This window comes from Pongo abelii, chromosome 22 (genome assembly GCF_028885655.2).
Source record: "Pongo abelii isolate AG06213 chromosome 22, NHGRI_mPonAbe1-v2.0_pri, whole genome shotgun sequence".
Lineage (NCBI taxonomy): Eukaryota > Metazoa > Chordata > Mammalia > Primates > Hominidae > Pongo > Pongo abelii.
The window spans coordinates 22793916-22808610 of NC_072007.2; the positions used below are offsets into that span (position 1 = coordinate 22793916).

Here is a 14695-nt window from a genome sequence, read left to right on the forward strand (position 1 = left end):
TCGATCTCCTGACCTCATGATCTGCCTGCCTCGGCCTCCCAAAGTGCTGCTATTACAGGCGTGAGCCACTGCACCCAGCCCAGAGTTTTTTTTAACAAGGTTCTTCTCAGCAATTCTAGTATCCAGATATAGGCCCATCATAGACATCACACAAGCGTGTACTTCATAATCCTGGTGAATACAGAAGTTTCCTGGACTCCTTGATGAGCTACTGCTTTCGCTCCTATATCAGTGTTTTCAGCTGATGTCATTTGTGACTGTGTTTCTGACTTTCTGTAGGCAACCTGCCAAACCTTCATTTTTTTTGCTTACATGCACATAAATGTAAGCACTAATTCTTAAATTAAACTGTTTATTTATATAATACTTAATTGGCTGTTTTCCTGGCTGAACCAAACCAAGAGCATAAGGGATGATAACCTTCAAAACTGATTAAATTAGAGGTCAATAAATGGAGCTGTTTTAATTCTATTATTCTTTCATATATTAAATAGAAAATTTTTGTAGATAGTTTTTCTTCACTGTCTCTTTGGTTACCATGAGGTACTGCTTGTAGTGAAAAGGTAGAATAGATACGTGATTCTTTCCCTTTATCTACCATTTTCTATTTATCAGTTACTCTTTTATTTGCCGGTTTTCTAAGTAGTAATATGGTTTCCTAAAATCCTAGAAAGTACTTGAAGAAATTAAAAATGGATTGACTTTTTAAAAATTAAATTTGGGAATTATTCTCCTGCTTCTTCTCAGTCTGATGAAATTTTTCTGTAAGATGTTTATTTTTAAGTACTAGAATTTTTTTAAAAAGTTTTTATCTCTGCTGAGGCTTCACATCTGTTTACTCAATTTTATTTTTATTTCAGTCCTTGAGCATGTTTATAATATAGTAGTATCCCCTTATTGTGGCTTTACTTTCCTCACTTTCAGTCACCCACAGTCAAAAAATATTAAATATCAAACCCCAGTAGTAAACAGTTTATAAATTTTAAGTCACGCATTGTTCTGAGGAATGTGATGCAACCTCCCGCCATTCTGCTGTATCCAGTTCAGGATGTGACATATCCCTTTGCTCGGCAGATGCACAATTCCTGCTTCCTGCTTCCTGCTCATTAGACACTTGCAGCCGTCTAAGTTATCAGATGGACCTAACTCAGTATCGCAGTGTTTGTGTTCAAGTAACCCTTATTTTACTTAGTAATGGTCTCAATATGCAATAGTATTGATGCTGGCAATTCAGATATGCAAAAGAGAAACCTGAAAGTGCCTTCAGTAACTGAAAAGCAGAAAGTTTTCCACTTAATGAGGAAAAAGATATGCTGAGATTGCTAACATCTAGGGTAAGAACTAATCTTTTATTTGTACAATTGTGGAAAAGGAAAAATAAATTATTGCTAGTTTCGCTTTTGTACCTCAAACTTCAAAAGTCACAGCCACAGTGTGTAGTAAGTGTTAATGTAGGGTTCGGTATTATCCATGGTTTAAGACATCCACTGGAGGCCTTCCAAAGTATGCCCCACAGATAAAGGGGGACTACTGTAGTCTTTTTATGCTAATTCCAATATCTGGATAATGTATTTATTCTATTGACTGCATGCTTTAATATCATTATAAGCTCAACGATTTAAACATATCAGGTGTGCACCTGCTCATTGCAGTCATCATCATCATCATCATCATCATCATCATTATTTTTCTTTGTTTGTTTGTTTTTGAGACAGATCTTGCTTTATGGCCTAGGCTGGAGTGCAGTGGCATAATCACAGCTCACCGCATCCTCAGAATCCTGGGCTTAGGTGACACTGCCACCTCAGCCTCTCAAATAGCTTGGACTACAGACACAAGCTACCATGCCTGGCTAAATTTTGTTTTCTATTTTTGGTAGACAGAGGGTTTTACCATGTTGCCCAGGCTTGTCTTGAACACCTGGGCTAAAGCAATCCACCTGCCTTGTCTTCCCAAAGTGTTGGGCTTACAGGTGTGAACCACCATGCCTGGCTTGTGGTCATAAATATTATTGATGCTTATCTTAGTTCATGTTTGGATAGTGGGACCTCCTTCAGGTTGCCTCTTGGATCCTATGGACATGACCCTGGGGGGTATAAAAGTGCCGTTGCATTCCAGTATGACGAGATGCTCTAGATTGATTTTGCACATTGCCTGCCTGCAGCCAGAAAGCAGCCATTTCTCCAAGAAGCTTTGGTTCCTTTTAGTGAATGATGATATGGAGAATCCAAAGTTATGGCACCAAGGTGCTTTCTGCTTCTGTTTTGTTTAATTCTTCCAGGACTTTTCAGTGGATAAGTCTAAAAGATAAGTGTATTTTTTAATAAAAATTTATAATTTTTAAACAAACCTTTCAGTTAACAGTCTTAATTAGAGGATTTTAATTATGCTCAGAGATACTACATCTGTATCTTCTTCTATTTCATTAGAAAAGTACCAGTTTTCAATGTCACACCCATAATGAGATGGAGTCTAGTTCTGTCACCCTGGCTGGAGTGCAGTGGTGTGATCTAGGCTCACTGCAACCTCCACTTCCCGAGTTCAAGCAATTCCCTACCTCAGCCTCCAGAGTAGCTGGGATTACAGGCAAACTCCACCACACCTGGCCAATTTTTGTATTTTTAGTAGAGACGGGGTTTCACCATGTTGGCCAGGCTGGTCTTGAACCACTGACCTTGTGATCCACCCACTTCAGTCCCCCAAAGTTCTGGGATTACAGGCATGAGCCACCGTGCCCAGTATTTTTTTTTTTTTTTTTTTTTGAGACGGAGTCTTTCTCTGTTGCCCAGGCTGGAGTGCAGTGGCGCAATCTTGGCTCACTGCAACCTCCGCTTCCTGAGTTCAAGTGATTCTCCTGCCGCAGCCTACCGAGTAGCTGGGACTATAGGCACGTGCCACAATGCCTGGCTAATTTTTTGTATTTTTAGTACAGACGGGGTTTCACTGTGTTAGCCAGGTAGGTCTTGATCTCCTGACTTCGTGATCCACCCGCCTCAGCCTCCCAAAGTGCTGGGATTATAGGCATGAGCCACTGTGCCCAGCCAATTTTTTTTTTTTTATTTTTAGTAAAGATAGGGGTTTCATCATCTTGGCTAGGCTGGTCTTGAACTCCTGATCTCGTGATCCACCCATCTTGGCCTCCCAAAGTGCTGGGATTACAGGTATGAGCCACCGTGCCCAGCCCCATAACTACTTTTTTTTTTTTTTTTTTTTTTTGAGACGGAGTCTCACTCTGTCCCCAGGCTGGAGTGCAATGGCACCACCTCGGCTCACTGCAACCTCCGCCTCTGGAGTTTAAGTGATTCTCCTGCCTCAGCCCCCTGAGTAGCTGGGACTACAGGCACGTGCCACCACGCCCAACTAATTTTTGTATTTTTAGTAGAGAGGGGGTTTCACCGTGTTGGCCAGGATGGTCTCAATCTCTTCACCTTGTGATCTGCCCACCTCAGCCTCCCAAAGTGCTGGGAACTAACCATATTTTTAAAATCCTGCAATATAAAACAAACCAATAGCCTAAGACTAAAAATACAGCTTTCTGAAAAATAATAAGCAATCTGAGATTATTTTTGTGCATTATTTTGTTCTTAGGCTATATTTCATCATGAATATACAGTCATATTATTGCTTTTTAAAGTCAGTGTAATTCTGATTGACAGATGACATAAATATATTGATTAGAAAATAAAATATTATTTTCCAACCATTCCTAGACAGTGTTCTCATATGATTAACTTTAATTGCCAGAAGTAAAATCTTTTATTTTACATGATTACACTTCATTGTACTAGAATATATCACAATCTCTATTTCCTTGAGACAAACAGTTTCCCTAATATGTTATTATAAAACTGTTTAAACATATAAAAAGGTTGTGGGAAGTGCATATTTATAGTCTAACCAGTTAGATTGTACAATTATCATTTTGTTATATTTGCTTTATTACATATCTATCACTCTATCCACCATTCTATCCAGTTATCAACTCACCGTTTCTTACTTATGTCAAAGTATATATTTTTCTTACATACTTAACATATGTATCATTATTGTTCAGTATTTGTGTACAGCTCATTTTTTTTTAAGTTACTAAGGTTTTTTTATTAACACCTCAGAGTAGAGGTTATGAAAGGACCCTGAATTGTTCTAGGAATTTTCTTCAGTGAGCGTTTGTGAAGACTTGGGGATCAAGGTTGGGTTAAACTTTGTGATGGGTCCATTGGCAGTCTAGTCACAAGCACCTCCTTGATCCTTGGGTCCCAGCAGAAAATGATGCCAGACTCTCAGACTGCCACAAGGTAGCCTGGAAAGAACTCTACAGTCCAGAAAGAGCCTGGAAAGTGGTTTTGTGAGATGAAATTTACTCCTGGTGAAAATGCTGTAAATATTGTTTAGCCTACAACAAAGGATTTAGAATATTGATAAACACAGTAAAACAGTGTCAGGGTGTGTGAGAAGACTGACTCCAATTTTGGAAGAAGTTCTACTATGTAGTAAACTTTGTAGTATCATATTACTATGTAGTATCATATTACTATGATAGTAAAATGCTATCAAACCATATCGCATGCTACACTGAAATCTTTCGTGGAAGGAAGAGTTAGGTGTTAATGTGACAAATTTCACTGTTTTCTTTTAAGAAATTGTTACAACCACTTTAATATTCAGCAACCATCGCCCTTATCAGGCAGCAGCCAACACCATCAAGGCAAGACCCTTCACCAGCAAAAAGACTAAGACTCCCTGAAGGCTCAGATGATCATTAGCATTTTTAGCAATAAAGTATTTTTATATTTTTTTCTTTGTTTTAAATAATTGAGCTTCAACTAAGGGCATCAAGTAGTTTTTCTTCTTTTTCTTTCTGTTTTTCTGTTTTTCTTTTTTCTTTTCTTTCTTTTTTTTTTTAAAGACGTGTTTTGCCATGTTGTCCAGGCTGGTCTCGAACTCCTAAATTCAAGTAATCAACCTGTCTTGGCCTCCCAAAGTGCTGGGATTACAGGCATGAGCCACCGAACCCAGCCAGCATCAAGAGTTTTAAAATTAAGGACATAAAGCCATTTCACACTTTAAATAGACTACAGTGTAGTGTAAACATACCTTCTTTTTTTAAATACAGACAGGATCTCCCTATATGCCCAGGTTGACCTCACAACTCCTGGGCTCAAGTGACCTCCCGCCTTCGTCTCCTAAAGTACTGGGATTATAGGCATGAGCCATCACACCCAGCTAATATAACTTCATATTCACAAGGAAACAAAACAATTTGTGCGATTTGCTTTATAGCAATATTTGCTTTATTGTGGTGGTCTCGAATCAAATCCACAATATCTTTGAGGTATGGCTGTACTTTCTAAGCATTTCCTGAGTCAGCCTACATTTTCTCCATTTTTATTGTCACTATTCTATCCATTTTTTGTTTTGCTTTGTTTTGTTTTCTTCTTGTTTGGAAACAGGAACTTGCTGTGTCACCCAGGCTGGAGTGCAGTAGCACGATCATAGCTCACAGCATCCCCGATCTCCTGTGTTGAAACCATCCTCCTGCCTCAGGCTCCTGAGTAGCTGAGACTACAGGTGCATGCTACCACACCTGGCTCATTTTTAAAAAGATGTTTGTAGAGATGGGATCTCATGATGTTGCCCAGGCTGATCTGGAACTCCTGGCCTCAAACAATTATCCTGCCTCAGCCTCCTGAATAGCTAGGGTCAACCCACTATTGAAGAGTACATGGATGTTACTTTGCAGACTGTCAACCTGAATTTGTATTTGCTTGACATTGCCTAATTATTAGTTTCACTTTCAGCTTACCCACTTTTTGTCAGCAACATGCAGAAGAGACTGTTCTCTTCTGCAGAAGAGACCCTTTTTATTGTATCATATCAGGAATCATCTCACATTGGTTTGTGCCATTACTGGTGCAGTGACTTTCAGCCACTTGGTTAAGGTGGAGTTGGCCATATTTCTCCACTGCAAAATTACTGATTTTCCTTTTGTAATTAATAAGTGTGTGAGAGAAGATTCTTTGAGATGAGGTATATATCTCATTCTTCATCAAACTATAAGTTTTTTTTAAGTAAAAGAAAATTTATTATGAAACTAAAGGAATAAAAGAATGGCTACTCCATAGGCAGAGAAGCATCACTTTAAGGTTTTAACGTCAATTGATTTTTGTCCAAATCAATAATTACTGCAATGATTGAAAAATGATTATTACTAAGTTATCTTCATTGTCTCAAGGTCTGCTGAGCTCTGGATCCAGGCTGTGTCAACAGGGTAGTGTGGGGCCTCCTGTACCTGTCTTGGCCTCCTACAGTCCTTTTTATTTATTTTGTTTTTTAGAATAGAGACAGGGTCTTACTATGTTGCCCAGACTGGTTTCAAACTCCTGGGCTCAAGCAATCTTCCAGCCTCAGCCTCCTAAAGTGCTGGGATTACAGGCGTGAGCCACCACACCCAGCCAAGTTCTTTACCATCTTCAGAAGGCTTAGCTTGCACTTTCAGAAGAAGAATAGACTCCCAGGAAGACTGTGAGAGAGATTTGGGACCCAAATTGATAATATCAAATTCACTGAACTTGACTGTATTCACCATGTTCTGGCTCTTGAGAAATAAGAGTGCTAGTGAGGTTGATGCCATTTTGTGTATCTTCTGTACCTTGAAGTCCCTCAGAAATCTTGCCCCTGGTCTTCTCTGGTCTTCTCATTCTAAGGACACAACAGGTTCTCTTTTTCTCTGGAGATGAAATCTAGATCTTCAATTTTGGAACCAAATTTGGACTCTTGACTCTGGAGCACCAATTTCTTCAGCAAGTTGTCCTCTGGAATCAATCCCAGGGTATGGGTTTTTCATAAATGCATGGATGACAGTGTGTAATTGAAAGGTGCTATAGGTGGTATGACACTGTCTGGCTTCTCTATTTTGAAACTCCACACCAAGTTAATCTTGCCGATGGCTCTGGCCTGAATCTAAAGTCAGGTTTTGGTCTTTTCTGGAATCCATGCCTAGCTCTTCAATTCTGAAACCAAATCTGGATTCTAGATTCTTCTGTATTGATTGCTAAAGCAAGTTTTTGTTTGGTAGCATAACCTGGGAAAGGTTTTTGAGTGAAGGTATTGATGAGGATTTTCAATTGATCTTCTGTGAAATTGGTGCAATTGCACCTATGATTTGTTGCTACCATCTTGTGTGAAGAGGTGTCTTCGGCCATACAGGAAGAGTCCTGGAGGCTGAGCTACTGTCTGGGAGACTGCTTACAGCTCATTTTTTAAAAAGAAAGGTCACATATAATACAATATAAAATTCACAAATCTAAAGCTTATGGTTTTCTGGGTTTTGACAAATGAAAACACCTGTGCAACTTCAAGCCTTACCATGATATGGAAGAGGGTTTCTACCCAAAAGCACCAGTATTCTAACAAACAACTTTACATTTTTTGAATTGTTCAGTGCCTGTGAGAATTCCTTACTCCAAGTTTATGACAAATATATTCAGAAGTCATAGTCTACAATTAGTGTTTGGGTAAGTATTTTCATCAATTGTCTGATTATTTGCTGTGAATTTGAAGTATGCTGACTTTTATGTAATTGTCTTCTGAGAAACATTGTGCCATTTTTCTTGTGGAAACCACCTGTAGAATAAGCAGAAATTAAGAATGCGCAGAGTTGGTTATGATGGGCACGTCTACCTGTGGCTGCCATTTAAGTGGAAGGTGGAATCCGACTCTGGAGCATTGGCAGCCTGAGCTGCTGCTGGGCTCACACTGACCCTGGGAGTGCTCTATCCATGCTTCACCTTATGAGGGGTGCAGAAGGAACAAAAGTAGAGAAGAGTGCTCTACTTTCACATGTTACCAAAGGACAGAGGATACCACCAAGGATTTAGAAAACTGTTAAGTGAGGATTTATTCTTCTTAATAGCCTTTCAAACAAGGAATTTGAAAACAAGATTCTCCTCATCCCACACCAAAATGTAAACAGATATATTATTTTCTATACTCCCAGAATAATTTTGGTTTTACTTAAGCATCACTATTGCCCTCAAATGTCAAGTGGAAAAATAAATGTGAAGAATCCCACCACTAGCCTCCAGACTTGATGTTTATGCTATTTCATTTTTAAAATGACCTTTTAAAAGTTATAAATTAGAAACGTGGAAGTAGAATGGCTTCATGCAAGAAATACTGGAATAAGATCCCTGTTCTGGCCCCAGAGTCTTAGACAAGTCATTCAGCCTTTCTAAGCATCAGTTCTCCCATCTGGAAAACATAAGCATTCATCTCTATGGGAGCTTCTAGCTCTGTCAGTGAGTTTCTGAAACTTGCCAGGAAGGAGCAGCCCTAGTCCGAGTGCATGCCGCCACTGTGCTCGCCTTTTGCCTGCTTTTTATCCTTGAGGTAGCCTGCAGGCTCCTCCTCATTCATCTCCTAAGCCAGTGCTATCTGACAGCAGGGAATATGTTTCCAATTCTGGTCTCATATGAAATAAATTTTTCCTGGAAGAAAGATTGCATATATGACCTGCAAAGCATTATGCTCCTCTCTGTATTCTGGATCTTGTGTTATTTTTTTAATATGGGAAAATTTACGATTTTTTTTTCCTAAGATGGAGTTTTGCTCTTGTCACCCTGCTAGAGTCCAATGGCATGATCTTGGCTCACTGCAACCTCTGTCTCCTGGGTTCAAGCGATTCTCCTTCCTCAGCCTCCTGAGTGGCTGGGATTACAAGTGCCTGCCACCACGCCTGGCAAATTTTTGTATTTTTAGTAGAGACAAGGTTTCACCATTTTGGCCGGGCTGGTCTTGAACTGCTGACCTCAGGTGATCCACCAGCCTCAGCCTCCCAAAGTGCTGGAATTACAAGCATGAGCCACAGTTCCCAGCATGATTATGTCTTTTTACATGAGAAAAATTGCTTGAGATCATAAGAAAAAAAGATCCCTGAGTCAAAAAATGTCAACCAAGAAGAAAAAGAAAGTGAGAAGTAAGAAAAATATGTATTTTAAAGAAAGTGAAGTGGGCATAACAATCACATTGAAATCTGGGTATAGAACAACCTTCATCTCTAAAATTTATATTTACTCAACCACTATGCTAAGCAAGGTTGTAGTAGGAATACCTACCACCTATTCTAGGCCACATGTCTCTTACAGGCAAAAAGTAAAGCAAAGCCATAATTGTGATTTGATATTTTGGATGTATTAATTCTCATTTCAGCATTTGCATAGTCTCACATTTTGGAAAACCAAATTGTGGTGATTTCACTTGTCTCTTCATATCATGATTATACTCAAAACTGGAAAACAAATGTAGACTAAAGAAGCAAATACTAAAGAGTGAGATCATGCAGGTTAAACAGACACTCTTTCTCAGGGAAAAGTCACTTACCCATCATGAGCTGATATATTGTTGTGAGTTTATATGGTTTAGTGTATTTACAACTTGACTAAATATACATGATTCACTGTGTACTGTAGAATATAATTAAATTGACATTTGCCGGTACAGAATAAATTTGCATATCAGTGAAATAAATGATGAAAATAAATAAAGTCTGAGGCCAGATAATTCCATCGGTTACCAATTTATGTCTTCAGCTCTACACCAAAGCAAATATTGCAACTCCGAACAAGCAAACAGGTGAAGAAGAGATTTGCTGTAACCTCAGATGTCAGAGAATGTATTTGTCTCTGAAAACATTTGTATTGGTTCTTTTTTTTTTTTTTTTTTTTGGTCACACTGTACTTTATTTAAAGGTGGCCACAGCATTAAAGTGTGAATTCACTGTGTACAACCAGAAATGGAAAAGAAGTCAGTCAAGGTGCGGCAGAAGTTTCTAACAAAGTCTAAAGCATAGTTTTATATAACTAATAATAAGGACACAATAGCTTACTTAATTCCCAAACTGAGGTCACTAAAACTTAAGAATATCTACCAAAACTTCAGCGAAATCTCAAAGAGAAACTTTAAAAATAACATTTTATTTTTGATCATTCAAAATGTTTCAATCAATATTCTGAGCCCGAACGTGTAGGTGAGTGCTTTCTCCATCTTTGCACATGTGAAGTGCGCCTGAACCATAGCCCCATATTTTCTCAAACACCATCACACTCAGAACAGAAAGGAAAGGCCTGTTTCACCAGCTAGCCCCCATAAGCTACTCCCTAGGGTCCTCCCCAGCACCTGCTAAATTTGGGAGGCCAGATTCCAGGGGGCTGGATAATGAGCTGGCAAAATAAACCCAGAAGAATAGTAATTGCAGACAAAGACAAACTCAGGTTCCAGCGCAGATAGACAGCCCATACTAGTGCTTTTCATATTAGCTGCAGTTAAGGGGGCAGGAAAGGCTGCCACTCTGGCCGGTGGTGTGGTCAGCTCAGCGCCGCCACCTCGGCAGGCTCCATCCCACCATCACCCTCCCAATCAGGCTGATAGTGTCTCCTTATGTCAAGTGGAAGGAACTGCAATCAAAGTCTGACAGGACCTGCAACTCCTCCTGGGCCCTGAGCTACTTGTTAGGCCAGTAGGGTTGTGTATCAACCGATTAAACCCATTAATAACTGGCAGCACAGCATGGCCTCCTTCTCAACAAATTACGATGCTGATCCCCAGACTCGGCCATCCATGCCCATGGTCTTTTGTCCTTACGCTTTCAAAACGCCTCCTCTGCTTCATGCTTTCTAGTCTTGAGGACTTGGCTTAAACGTGCTTCTGAATTGCCGCTCCCTCTTGTTGCCAATTCTTTTTTTTTGTTGTTTTTTTGTTTTTTGTTTTTTGGAGACGGAGTTGCTCTTGTCGCCCAGGCTGGAGTGCAGTGGCGTGATCTCGACTCACTCACTGCAACCTCCGCCTCCCGAGTTCAAGCAATTCTCCTGCCTCAGCCTCCTGAGTAGCTGGGATTACAGGCGTCCACCATCACTCCTGGCTAATTTTCGTAGCAGAGACGGGGTTTCACCATGTTGGCCAGGCTGGTCTGGAACTTCTGACCTCAAGTGATCCGCCCGTCTCCGCCTCACAAAGTGCTGAGATTATAGGCGTGAGCCACTGAGCCCCGCTGACAGTTCTTTACACCGTTCTCCAGTTGGGGCAGAGCGGGAGACACCACAGAACCCACCTCTACAGGAGGCATGGCTTGGCAGAAGGGAGAGACATCAGCCAGAGGAAAGGTGCACTTTAGGCACCGAACTTTAGGTAAAGTGCCCTGGGTCAGGTGTCTTCTCCAGAGTGGTCTGTTTAAAGTTAAAAAGGTCGCCTTCAAAATAGTTGTAAAATCTGTACTCTTACCCAGACATACACATTTTTCGAGACAGGGTCTTGCTCTGTCGCGAAGGCTGGAGTGCAGTGGTGCAGTCACAAGCCATCTTCCTGCCTCAGCCTCCCGAGGAGCTGGGACCACAGGCCTGCACCACCACACCCGGCTAATTTCGTTTTCTGTTTGTTTTATTTTCGTTTGTTTGTTTTTTAAGGATGGAGTCTGACTGTGTTGCCCAGGCTAGTCTCGAACCTCTGGGCTCAAGGGATCCTCCCTCCTCGGCCTCGCCAGGTGCTGGGGATTCAGGCTTGAGCCTCCACACCCGGCCCTATTAATAATTCTTAATTAAAACATTTAAAGGACACAGCATTTGGGGTCAGCGCAGCATTTGCAGTGGCTGCTCCAGCTTCGGGGCCTCAGGTCACCACGGGGACCCGGTGCCTACTGGCCCGGCTGCCCTGCGGTTCAGCTCAGGGGGATGCTCTGGAGAACCCCGAGCCCACCTCCTGCGCTCCGCCCAACCTCGGGTCCCCAGGCCCAGACTCCGAGACCCCACTCCCAGCGCTGCCGCCACAGCTCCAGGCTGCGCTCCCCCAGGCAAAGGCCCCACCGGCGTGTCCAGCGCAGCCTCCTCCTCCAGGCGGCGCGTGTGAGTCAATGGAAAGGACCGTGGCGGGCGGAGCAGCCATCTAGGACATCGCGGAAGCCTCCTGAGGGGACTTCCACGGCTTGTCCCAGGAGCTTCTACAACAGCTGGCATTGAGAGTTCAGTTATAATATTTTCCGCCAGTTTTTCCCAGCCCGGCCCCCAAGCGTCTGATTTTAAAGTTCCCGCCTCAGCTCCGGGGCGCGCACCCTGCAAGGGGGCCAGGTCCCCGACACCTGCCAGGGAATGAATCCCCATCCCAGGAGGAAGGCGTGGCGGGTGTGGAAGAAACAACCACATGACCTGTGACAGTGACCAAGCTTAGAGGCCCCGCGTGCCTGCCAGGCGCCTGAGCCCACACCGTCCACGCTTCCCTGCCCCGGCGGGAACCAGCTGTTCTCCCTGCACGGGCCAGGGCCCGGGGTCACCCCCCGCCGGGCCGACCCCAGGCGTGAGCTCCAGAACTCCCTCCCAATCGCCCCGTCCTGGGAGCGCAGGGAGCCTGGCTCTTGCCCGCCAATAACGAAATCATCACGGACATAAGGAAAGCGGGACGAGGCTGGGAAGGGAGCGGCTTTAATCCGGGGTCCGCCCCCTTCAATTCTCCAGCGCAGCGGTCCCAAAAGTGGGGTGGGGACGGGGATTGAGGCTGAGCTCCCTTCTTCCTTGTTTTCCGGGTCTTGCGCCTCTGAAGCGAACTAGGCCTGGAGAGGTGCTGGGGGTCGAGGAAGCAGGGTTGGGGGGTGACCGAGGGAAAGGTGGGGCGGGCCCCTGGGCCCCGGTTGGAGGCGGATTCCGAGGTGGAGCCCGCTGCCTGCCTGCGTCTCGCCCGCTTGGTCCACCCAACAGCTCCGCCCCAGACTCTCGGCTGCGGAAGCTGTGGGCCGGGTGGTGATTACAAACCTGAGCGCTGTCCCTTTGGAACCTGACTCCCAGCTCCGCTCAGCAACCGGGAAGTCGCGACCTGGAAGCCCTCCACGCTTCTCCATCCATACCGGGCCGCCTCTCTCGCCTGCAGCGCATGCCTCGGCCCCCAGGTGGCAGCGCAGCGAAGCAGAGACCCTCCTGCATCCCGAGCGTGCGGGGCAGCCCCCAGACTGAGGACCTGCGACTTCGTGGGACGCCCGTGTCCGCCCCTGCGCCCCTCCAGGGAGCGGAGGCGGCTCTGGAAGTCGGTTTAGGGCAGAGACCGCGACTGGAGGGGCGCAGAACGCTCTTCCCAGCGTCCCGGGCTCCGCTGGCACAATTTTAAAACCAGGGGCGAAATCCGAGTCCTGCCGCCCCGCGGGGGTTGGAGCGTGACCGCCTGGCGGCGCGCTGTCTCAGACTCCGCCCGCTTTTGCGCCAGGAGGCTGCCCGGTGAGTTCCAGGGCTCTGTGGTCCACAGAGCGCTCCCGGGAGTCTCCTGGCCGCAGCGGGAACCGAGCTGGACGCCTGGAAGGCGCCGGGGTCGTTTTTCTGCCCCCGCCCCGTGGCTGCAGCCACAGCCCTGCCGCTACCCCCACCAGGGCCGCGCCTTCCTTCCTCGCGGCCCGACCGCGCCAGAGCCCTAGGCCCTGGCGGGAAACTCGCAGGCCCCGGGCAACCGGGCCGCAACTGCGATGGAGAAGCGGGGCCTGCCGCGCACATGGGGTGCCCGGCAGGAGCCCCGACTGCCTCGTGCCCTTCTTCTCGCCCACGACGGTGGCCGGCGGCGGCCTCTGCTTCCCGGACCCACCAACAAAGCTGGAGATGCGGCTTCGGAGTCGGCCCTGGGACCTGCTTCTTCTCTTGGCTTCCGGCCCGCAGCCCAGGGCGTTCCCTCCGGATCAGTGGCCAGGGCTGGCGGGGCGGGTGCGACGCAGGACCCCGAGCCGGGCAGCAGCGGCCGCCAAGCATGGCGAGGAGCAGCGCGAGCCTCTCCCCACCGCGTCCGGGGATGGCGGGCGTCAGGTGGGAGCCGGCCCGGGACATCCAGGTGGGATCGGCCACGGCTCAGGCGCTGTCCCAGGCGGACGGCGGAGGCGGCCGGAGGCGGCCAGAGGCCGACTCAGCACCGCGCAGGCCGCCGGCTCAGTGGGCAAAGAGAGGGGCCCCCGGTTTATGCCAGAAACGTGTTTTCTCAAACCTCCTACTTAAAGGCCCCTGTCTCATATGCTGGTTCCTGTCTCTAATAGTTCCTAGGTGTCTGGGACCGGAGACTTGGCCCCTGTTCTCCCCGAGCTCAGCCGCAGGCTTCAGGGACCTGGGCAAAGTGTGGATAACCCTGCCCGCCTTTTGGGGAGGAAGGCCAGTTGCTCCCCTAACCTCCACTGTGGCACTAGGAGGCAAGGGCAGCCAAGCTGATCGCTGGTTTCATCTGCACCGCCCCACCCCCTCCGGCAGATGATGAGATGGGCAGTGACGGGTGGGTTGGCAGCCGGGCTGGAGTGGCATGGCTAGCTGCCCTGGGCACCATATTCCCTGCCTGTCACCACTCCTGGTTGTCCAACAAAGCAAAGTCACAATGACAAGATCCAGAGTGGGGAGTCTCCAGCTGGAGATGGTGCCGCTGTCACAGGGCACCAGAGCAGCAATGTGACAGCTTCTCATGGAGGCAGACTCTGTCCCCAGTCCCTACCCCACCCTGGCTTGATCCTTGTTGGTGTCTATTTCTTTGCCTTGCCTTTATCTCAGCCTGGCTTCCCTTCCAGGCAGCTCTGAGTGGCTCTTGGTCCAGGCTTGTCTCCATCTCTCCTTTCTCTTCCCAACTCCCTAAACTCAGGACCTAGTCACTCCTGCTCCTCACACACACTCACACACCAACACGCACTCTCTCACTCTCACCC

General features: G+C 45.9%; 2 pseudogenes; both read right to left on the minus strand.

Annotated features, from left to right (window-relative positions):
• Nucleotides 1–5015: 5015 nt before the first annotated feature.
• Nucleotides 5016–8939, minus strand: LOC129052402 (double homeobox protein A-like; annotated as a pseudogene).
• Nucleotides 8940–9699: 760 nt separating this feature from the next.
• Nucleotides 9700–13899, minus strand: LOC134760848 (uncharacterized; annotated as a pseudogene).
• Nucleotides 13900–14695: the final 796 nt, after the last annotated feature.